General features: G+C 36.3%; 1 long non-coding RNA gene across 1 annotated transcript; it reads right to left on the bottom strand.

Moving 5' to 3' along the window:
• Window positions 1-1385: 1385 nt before the first annotated feature.
• Window positions 1386-9953, bottom strand: LOC309627351. Its single transcript, XR_014243694.1, has 4 exons — window positions 9742-9953; window positions 9025-9296; window positions 8543-8652; window positions 1386-3857 (listed from the first exon to the last, which is right to left on the bottom strand). It is a non-coding gene; the product is annotated as an uncharacterized lncRNA (long non-coding RNA).
• Between the last annotated feature and the right edge of the window lie 532 nt (window positions 9954-10485).

Here is a 10485-nt window from a genome sequence, read left to right as displayed (position 1 = left end):
TAATGAAAATTTTACCCAACTGCATTCCATTTCAGCTCTTCCAGATAAAATGCGCTATGGAAAATTTGGAGGCGGTCCAGAAGACAGCAACTAAAATGATGAAAGTTTTGACTAATATTCCCTCTGAGGAAAGGCTAAAGGAGTTTACTTAGCCTAGAGAAAAGAAGGCTGAATAAGGAATTAATAATAGTTCTCAAGTATATGAAGAAGTGTGTGAGTGACAAGAAGCAGATTCCCTTACTTCTAATGAGTCCAGAACAAGAGGAAAGTGGCTTGCGACAGGGGAAAACTGTGTGTCATCCTTAGAAAGCCTTCCTGACTTCACAAGACTCACAACAGTGACACCTCGGGGACTGCTCCAGCGGATGTTTTATGAAAAACCTAAGCATTTACCTTCTTCCATGGGCTCATGTTAAGTCTTGCCTGGATGCAAGTGGGTTAGACTAAATGACCTCTCGGCGTCCTTTCTAACCTGGTGATTCCATTTGATGAAAGGTCATTTGGTTGGATTGATTAGAAAGTTAAAATTGCACTCCTGGATCAGTGGATTTGTACTGCAAGAGAGAACCCTTCAGTTCTGTGTGGCCAGTTCGAATTTCATCCTGTTGGCAGCGACCCAAAGTTATACCACACTGCCAGCGCAGCCGGGCACGCTGCACTATCCAAAGTAATAAGCCTTGTTGGCATTGCACTGAGAGTGTTCCATCTTGCCTTTGAAAAAAAATGTTTCAGGGCTGCAGGAACGACAAAACCACAGCATCTTTTAGATTTACCTCAGGTACTAAGACAGCAAAGCCTCTGCAACAGAGCATTGTGCCAGAAGAAACAAGACAGTCTAGGCTTTAACCTCTAAGAACTTCAGAGGGTCTGAAACAAATAGAATCAGAATAGGGATTCCTAGAACATGAGTGTCAAATATATATGTGAGGGACTTGCAGTTTCTATATTGTCATCTAAAACATAGGACGGTCACAAACTAGGAATCCTGAAAAGCTACTCTAGTAAACATAACAGTGAAAAGTCTTCTTGAGAAATTCAAGTACTCCCCTAGACCTGAAATCAAGGTGACATTCTTGACTCCTTCCTCTCTCCCCACAAGTCCCTCCCAAATCTGTATCCAGTATCCAGTTACTCATCCAGCCCTAGGCTTCTTTATTCTGTACAACTCTTGTGCACAGCCCCTTTTTGCATCCTTATTACCACCCTCTGAACCATCTTCTTTACAAATTTCAACTGTAGCCTTGAAGTAACCTCCTCACCAATCTGCCTTCTTCTTCCAGCTCACAAACCACTGTACACACAATAGCCAGAATTTTAAATTGTAGATCTAATCATATCACTTACCTGCTTGGGGATCCTCAGTTGATTCTCCTGAATTCCAAAATAAAGGTCAAACTCTGTCCCAGTAAGACTATGAAAGACTTTCATAGTTTTACTGGTGCCCACTTCCTTAGCCATACTAATATCCCCAGTTGAAAAGTAATTTTCTGTTCCTTCAATGACCCATGGTTTTTCAAACCTGTATGGCTTGGCACATATTACTCCATTTGTGTAAAAATGTCTCTTGATTTCCTACCGTAGCTCCCTGCTCCATACTTCACACAGATAATTTGTTTTCATATTTCCGTTAAAGCACCACTTCCAACAGAAGACTTCCTAAATCCTTCAGGGCTATTCCAGTGCTAACACTGTGTACTTCTACATTCTCCTGATATAGAGCTATTTTAGTGGTCATTACTGTGTTTTTGTTTGTTTGTTTGTTTGTTTTTGTCTGCTCAGAATCCATGCCCTCTTTTTCTAATTTTCTTTTCTCTGTGATGTGAATTCTTGGGTGGTTTGCCATCCAGAATGCCCTGCTTTCCCCTAGCCAACTGGGGAGTTGAGATAAAGCTAGGCCAATTGAGCTTACTCTCTTGGAAACTTGAGATCTTGAGTGGAGAACTTAAGGATGGAGAATCGTTAGTGCTGATTAACCGGACAAAACCACTGATTGGTCCCTGACTTTTATCATGGAGTCCCTCTGGCTCCTATCCATTTGGAAGCCTTAGTTACTCAGATTTCCTTTTAGTACTGTGAGCAACTCCATAGCCTTCAAATAATTTTTTAATTAAATTAACTAGAGTTGATTTCTATTGATTACAACCAAAAATCCTAACAGATACGACTCTTCTAGAACTTATCTCTTATTTGTTTGGCTCACATTATAGGCTGTTTTCTCTTAAAGGGCAGGGAGCAGGCACTTAACATCCTTTTGCACTCATCATTTAATATAATGCCTGCCTTATAATAGGTACTCATAAATAAGTGAATGAATGATTTACCTTATGGAATGAACACGGGCAAGAAGCAGTGATTAATACCAGCCTAGTGGAAGGATACTAATGTCTCTAGTCTGGTTTACATTATTTGTCAATGACTAGGATGATGATTTAGATGACATACATATCACATTTGCAATCTGCACTTAACTGAGAGGGATAGAAAATATATTAAATGACCAAATCAGGTCCCCAAAAGATATAAGCAGGCTAAAAGGATGAGTTACATTTTTTTTAAAGTTTTATTGAGGTATAATTCACATACCATAATATTCATTTAAAATATACCATACATAGGTTTATAGGATAATCATAGAGTTGTGAAGTCATTGCTAAAATCTAGTTTTAGAACATCTTCATCACTCCAAAACAAGACCTCATACTCATTAGCAGTCACTCCCTATCCCCCACTACAATCCTCAGCTCTAAGCAATCATTAATTTACCATCTGGCTCCATGAATTTGTCTTTTCTGGACATCTCATAGAAATAAAATCATACAATATACCACATGTGTGACTGGCCTCTTTCACTTAGCATAATGTTTTCAAGGTTCATCCATGTTGTAGCATGTATTTATACTTCATTCCTCCCTATTGCTGAATAAATATTCCATTGTATGAATAAACCACATTCTGTATATCCATTCATCAGCTGATGGACATCTGCGTCATTTTAATTTTTTGACTGGTATAAATAATGCTGCTGTGAACATTCATATACAAGTATTGTGCTGCTATATGTTTTTCTTTTTATTTGGTGTATTTTAGAAGTGGAATCACTAGTCATATGGTAAAGTTATGTTTAACTTTTTGAAATACTACTAAACTCTTTTGCAAAGTGGCTGCATTTCTACCAACAATGTGCAATGGTTCCAATGTCCTGGAAAAATATTTTGCCATTTTTTTAATTGGGTTGTTTTTTTATTATTAAATTATAAGAGTACTTTATATATTCTGGATAAAAGTCCCTTACTGGAAATATGATTTGCAAATAATTTTCTCCTATTCTGTGAATTGTCTTTTCACTTTCTTGATGGTATCATTTACAGAGCCAATATTTATTTAATTCAATTTTTTTTTTCTTCATTTGTGCTTTGGGTGCCATGTCCAACCCAAGGTTACAAAGTCTTACTTTTAGGTTTCTTCTGTGAGTCCTATAGCCTTTGCCCTTATATTTAGGTCTATGATCCATTTTGAGTTAATTTTGTGTATATGGTGTGAAGTGTGTGTTCAACTTTATTCTTTTTCATGTGGCTATCTAGTTGTTCCACACCATTTGTTGAAAACACTATTCTTCCCCCCTATTGAATTGTCTTAGTACCTCTGTCAAAAATCAGTCAAACAAATATGCATGGATTTATTTCTAAACTCAATTTTATTCCATTGAACTATACATCTATCTGTATGTATGCCAGTACTGCAATAAGTTTTGAAATTGGAAAGCATGAGTCCTTAAACTTTGGTCTTTTTCAAGATTGTTTTGACTCTTCTAGGTCTCTTGCATTTCTATATGAATTTTAAGATCAGCTTGTAAACGTCTGTAAAAATAAACAGTTGGAATTTAGATGAGTTATATTTTATACTATAAAATATAATCTGTTTAAATACCTAAAAGCATCATTAGTGAATGAGGACGGGGTAATTTAAGGTCCTTGTCAACTCTGGAATAGCAGGATTCTGAAAATTAGCCATGGTAAAAGAGAATAAATATTTACAAACACAAGTACAAAAAATAATAATTTAATTTAATTAATTTAATTCTTAAGTTAGAAATTTCATTTACCCTTTTGCCAGCCCCAAGCTTCAAGTCTTTTTTTTTAAAATTTGCCTGAGGCTCATTATTGTTATCACCATCAAACAATATTTATAGCTATTGATGATCAAGCTGTTAGCTCACCATTGTGATTTTAGCTAACTTAAAAGAATAATAATAATTTCTTTTAGAGAGGTAGGAAAGGTTTCCAATCCTGAGAGGATGGAGACCATGCTCTATTTCCCTTTAGAGAATCAGCATTAAGTGTCTAGTATCTACATCTAGCACTAGTAGATCTCAGATTTTCCAGGCTGAACCTGATGTTTAAAAAGGTTGGTTTATAACAGCACCAAATGACATTCATTTGGTTGTTCACCCACAGATTATCGCAATGCCTCTAAACATGTTTCTTAAGAACCTTTCCCAATTCTAAACCGACCTTTTCTGAAAAGCCCAGAAAATGCTCACAGATGGCCATCAGGACTATCTTCTTGGTTATTAAGCATTATCTGTCACTTTCCTATTATTCAGTTCTAGCTCTCTGAAGAGGTGTATGAGACTTCAAATGCACAGAAGCTCCAGAAAAGTCTACACAGCTCTGGGGACAGTGCTATCCCATCAATCTAGAACTCTATTCCATTCTCAAAGCTACTATGCTACATTCCCTTGAGGCATTTTGCTTCTCCAGGCTAAAAGTCTTAATAATAGCAGGAAGGATTTTAATACTACTATTAATAATAATGATTTATTGATTTTCTTTTCTAATAATTCTTTATTCATATCTTTTAACTACTTTTTTAAATCAGTTCTTTTTTCTTATCTTTTCTCCTTGACTTGCAGGAGTTTCTTTTATATTCAATATTAATCCTATATTGGCTTGTGATACTGTGAATAATTTTCCCAGTCTATTATCTATCATCATCAACTTTATCAGTGGTTTCCTTAAGCAGATATCCTTTATTTTTAAGTATTCATAATTACCAGTTTTTCTTCTTATGTTTTGCTATTGTCATCTTGTTTAAGAAGTGCTTCATCACCCTTAGGGACAAATATGTCTCCTACTTTTTATCTAAGAGCTTTATAGATTTTTCTTCATATTTAAGTGCTTAATCCACCTGTGGGACAGGGTGGGAGCTCTTTTATATGGTGTAAGATAGGGATCAAGGTTTCTTTTTATTTTCTATAAATTGAGCCAGTCTTTGTTCCTCAATGATTTAAACCAAATTGTGATATATAAATGGGATTTATTTTAAATTCTTTTTCCTAGCTTTCTCTATTTTATCACACTGCTCATATATATTTTCTTTTCCTTTTTTTTTTTTTTTTTTAACTATGGCTTTGCAACATAACTTTCCAGAAAGAATTCTCTCTTGCTGCTCTTCTTTTTAATATACTCTACATAGCACTTTCATCTTTCTTTTAAATTTTGGAATAAATGTTTCAATTTTGTCAAAATATTAAGTTGAATTTTTTAGGATTATATTAAATCAATTGATGAAATTTGGAAACTACCCCTTTAAAAATGAATTTCAATCATCTAATAGCATATATCAATCTTTCTACTTGTCTTAGATTTTCTTTTAGGTCAATTCACATAATTTAAGTTTTTCTTTTTAAAAGGATTTTACATTCTTATCAGATTATTTCCTGGATACTTTAGATAAGGTTTTTATTGTTATTTGAATGTTATGTATTGTATACTCTTTTCTAGATAAATATTATTGGTTAAAAGGGAACACAATTGATTTTTATAAATTTATCTTGTATCTGGTAATCTAACAGATTACTCAGGTAAATCTAATATTTTATTTTAGGAGTATGTTGGATTTCCTACACAGATCATCTTACCTAAATCATAAATTGTATTTGTGCTCTTCTAATCTTTGCATTTCTTATTTCTATTTTTTTCTCACAGCATAAGTAAGGAAATCTATGTTAAACAAGAGTGCTTATTAAAAAACCTCATTATTTTATTCATAAACTTGAAGGAATGTGACTCAAGTTTTTCCATTGAATAAGAAGTTGTAGGTTTTAACTATAAGGCCTTTATTTATTAAGCTAGGGAAGTTTCATTCTACAGGTGATGATCTGAGTCTATGTCAAAAACAGACATTGAAATTTAGTAAATGATTTTTTGTACCTATTAAAATAGTTGTATGATTAGTTCTTTACATGGTAAAACAAAAAATGGATCTATAAATGCCTTATTTTGTATTCTACTTATCCAATTCCAAAATCAATATTTTACTAGTCTCATAAAAACTTGGGTGTCTTTCTCTCTTTTTTTAGTTTCCTTAAAGCATTTTATAACATAGGAACCATCTAGCCCTTGAAAGCATGGAAGAACTCAGCTATGAAGCTATTTGAAACTGAGGCGTCTTTGGAGGACAGCCTGAAATTACCGTTTCAATTTCTGTAATGGTTATTGGTCTACTCAGGTTTTTTATTCCCCTTGCTTCAATTCTGGCTTTTTTTATAGTTTTATACAAATATCTCTCTTCTTTCTAGGTTTTCAAATAGATTAGTGTATAACTGCTATAATAATTTTTAAATTATTTCCAAATCTTTTTTGTATATATATACATACAATATTTTTTTCATTCTGTGTTTTGTTGATTTGTATATTTGCTTTCATTTTTTTCCTAGATCACTTTTGCCAGAGATATCTGTACCGTATGAATCCTTTCAAGAAAACACATTTTGGGAACTATTATCTCTGTATTGTTGGGGTTTATTCATTCATTTATTAACGATGTATTGAGTACCTGTAATGTGCTAGTCTTTGTTACAGGCACTCTGATACAGCAGTGAATAAAGCAGACTAAAAGCCGTGACCTCATGGAGGTTACATGCCCATGTTATACTCTAGATCCAGCTAAGATTATGATCAGCTCCTCTTGCTTCACTCGCTTTCTTTTTTTGTTTGTTTTTCCAACTTTTTACATTGGATGCATATGAATTTCCCTCCTCAAAATGCATTTACATTATCATTAAGTGGTTAAGTATTGTATGTTTTAATTTCCTTTATGATTTCTTCTTTATATATATTTTATTTTTAATCTCCAGTTAATTATGTCTAACATAAATATTCACTAATATATCATTTTAAACTTACTAATAGCTATATCTTCCCCCATACAGAGACCTTGCTTCTTTGGACAATAAACTTGATTGAACTATTTATTCATCCTTAATGTCATTTACATATTATATCATCTATCTATCTATCTATCTATCTATCTATCTATCTATCTATCTATCTATATCTATCTCCTCTAGGATTTCTCTTACTATCTAAGTACTTTCTCCAAAAATAATCTCAAAGAGGGTTATGTGGGGCAAACCTTATGAACACTGAAAATAGTTTTATTTGTTTATGTATATTTAAATAATTTCTAGCTTATTAAAAATTTTAAGTTTGATGTTCTTTTTTTTCAACAGTTTGAAAATATTACCCCATTATCTTTCCTTGTTTTGCTATTGAAAAACTTAATGTTCATGATTTTTTTTATCTAGAGAGTTTTAGCATATTTTATTTTTGCCATTTTTTAATTCTTGTCATTCACCACAAGTTGTCTATATATAGGGTTTTTTTAATCTAACTACTTGGCACTCTATAATCCCTTTCAAATTGAGGTCTTTCGTTATCCACTAACTCTTATGAATTCTCAGCCCTCATTTCTTAAAATACATTTTCTCCTCCATTTATGAGTTTTCTTACCTTTAAGGAATCATATAAAAAGTTAAAACTGCTAATTCTATTCTTTGTATCCTCCAACTCTTTATTTTTTTTCTTTTTCATCTCTCAATTTCTTTCTGTGCTCTTGTGGGGACATCCCCAAATTCTATATTCTAGGTCAGCAATCCCTGTTGGATGGATACATGTTGCTATTTATCCTTTCTATTGAGTTTTTACTCTTAATTCATATTTTTATTTTTTGTATGTGGATGGCACCGGGGTTTGCCTCACCCTGGTTTGCCATTTGCTCCTCTTATAGTTAACAATGCTTCCTATGACCTCGAGATTTTTCACATGTTTAGAATTGATTTGTGTATTTTAACCCTCCTCTCTTTCCTATGTGATATTATCGGGGTGCAATTCAGGGGAGGGAAGCACAGTATACTAATTCCCACTCTTGTCAAGAGTATTCTTTTATATCAAGAGTAGCAAGCAGAAGGGGGTTGAGAATTTAGGTGTGAATCCTAGCAGGTTATCCCCATGGACAGGCTGGGTGTCTTCCAAGAATGTCCCAACCATCATGTCTACCTGGGACCTGCCAGTACATTGACCATGTCTGAAGAAGATTGAGGACTTGAGAAGAGTGACATAAAAATCAAGCGACAGGGAAACGAATTCCAACAACAAATAACATTTTGACTGAGAAACCAGTGATCAATATTCTTATTCTTATTCTTATACCTACAAAGGCAGTGACTGAAAGATAAAAAGAAAATATTCTCTGCTCTCACCTAAGCAGTCACCATGGAGGGTTTTAGGAGGCACATGGATTGATCCTTAGCAATTGGAAGCCTTCAGAATTTGCTCTCCTCTTTCTTCTATCTCCTTTCTTCTCCTTGTCCTTATTTACACACACATACACACACACACACACAGAGCACTTCTTTATTTCCCCCTGAATTCCACATTACTTAAAAACTGATTACTCATGAACAGGTTGTCACAATTGATTTTGCATTTTCTTCCACATTTTCTACCCTCTATTGAGAAGAGCATCTTACTATGTATTCCAAAGGAATATACAGTAAATATATAGTAATATGTATTTACTATATAATAATAAAATATTAAATAATAGTATAGTATTAACATATAATGCTTTACTATAATAAAGTATATATTATATACTTGCATATATAATATACTAGCATATTCTATGTTATAATAATTATTATTATTCTGTACTACATAGTATAGTAAAATATAGGGGTACCTGTTTTTCTTCTGATGCATTTTCTAGGTGTCTTTGGGAATCTGTATATTCATATTATAGAAAAAGGAGATGTGGAATTCTCAGTAGTTTTCCACGTTAAAAGTGCTATTGGAGGAGCTTCAAGATGGCGGAAGAGTAAGACACAGAGATCACCTTCCTCCCCACAAATACATCAGAAATACATCTACATGTGGAACAACTCCTGCAGAACACCTACTGAATGCTGGCAGAAGACGTCAGACCTCCCAAAAGGCAAGAAACTCCCCACGTACCTGGGTAGGGCAAAAGAAAAAAGAAAAAACAGAGATAAAAGAATAGGGACGGGACCCGCACCAGTGGGAGGGAGCTGTGAAGGAGGAAAGGTTTCCACACACTAGGAAGCCCCTTCGCGGGTGGAGACTGCGGGTGGCGGAGGGGGGAGCTTCGGAGCCACGGAGGACAGCGCAGCAACAGGGGTGCGGAGGGCGAAGCGGAGAGATTCCCGCACGGAGGAGCGGCACCAAGCAGCACTCACCAGCCCGAGAGGCTTGTCTGCTCCCCCGCCAGGGCGGGCGGGGCTGGGAGCTGAGGCTCGGGCTTCGGAAGTCAGATCCCAGGGAGAGAACTGGGGTTGGCTGCCTGAACACAGCCTGAAGGGGGATAGTGCGCCACGGCTAGCCGGGAGGGAGTCCAGGGAAAAGTCTGGAGCTGCCGAAGAGGCAAGAGACTTTTTCTTACCTCTTTGTTTCCTGGTGAGCGAGGAGAGGGGATTAACAGCGCCGCTTAAAGAGCTCCAGAGACGGGCATGAACTGCGGCTATCAGCGCGGACCCCAGAGACAGGCGTGAGATGTTAAGGCTGCTGCTGCCGCCACCAAGAAGCCTGTGTGCGAGCACAGGTCACTCTCCACACTGCCCTTCTCGGGAGCCTGTGCCGCCCGCCACTGCCAGGGTCCCGTGATCCAGGGACAACTTTCCCAGGAGAACGCACTGCGCACCTCAGGCTGGTGCAACGTCACGCTGGCCTCTGCCACCGCAGGCTCGCCCCGCCTCCGTACCCCTCCCTCCCCTGGACTGAGTGAGCCAGAGCCCCCGAAGCAGCTGCTCCTTTAACCCCGTCCTGTCTGGGTGGGGAATAGACGCCCTCAGGCGACCTACATGCAGAGGCGGGTCCAAATCCAAAGCTGAACCCCGGGAGCTGTACCAGCAAAGAAGAGAAAGGGAAATCTCTCCCAGCAGCCTCAGAAGCAGCAGATTAAAACTCCACAAACAACTTGATGTGCCTGCATCTGTTGAATACCTGAATAGACAACGAATCATCCCAAATTCAGGAGGTGGACTTTGGGAGCAGGATATATTAATTTTTCCCCTTTTCCTTTTTTTGTGAGTGTATATGTATATGCTTCTGGGTGAGATTTTGTCTGTATAGCTTTGCTTTATAATAGCTTTATTTTACTTCACTATATTATAGCCTCTTTCTTTCT

The sequence above is a fragment of the Balaenoptera borealis genome (genome assembly GCF_965194805.1).
Source record: "Balaenoptera borealis genome assembly, chromosome: 4".
Taxonomy (NCBI): domain Eukaryota; kingdom Metazoa; phylum Chordata; class Mammalia; order Artiodactyla; family Balaenopteridae; genus Balaenoptera; species Balaenoptera borealis.
This window is presented reverse-complemented; position numbering and strand designations above follow the sequence as displayed.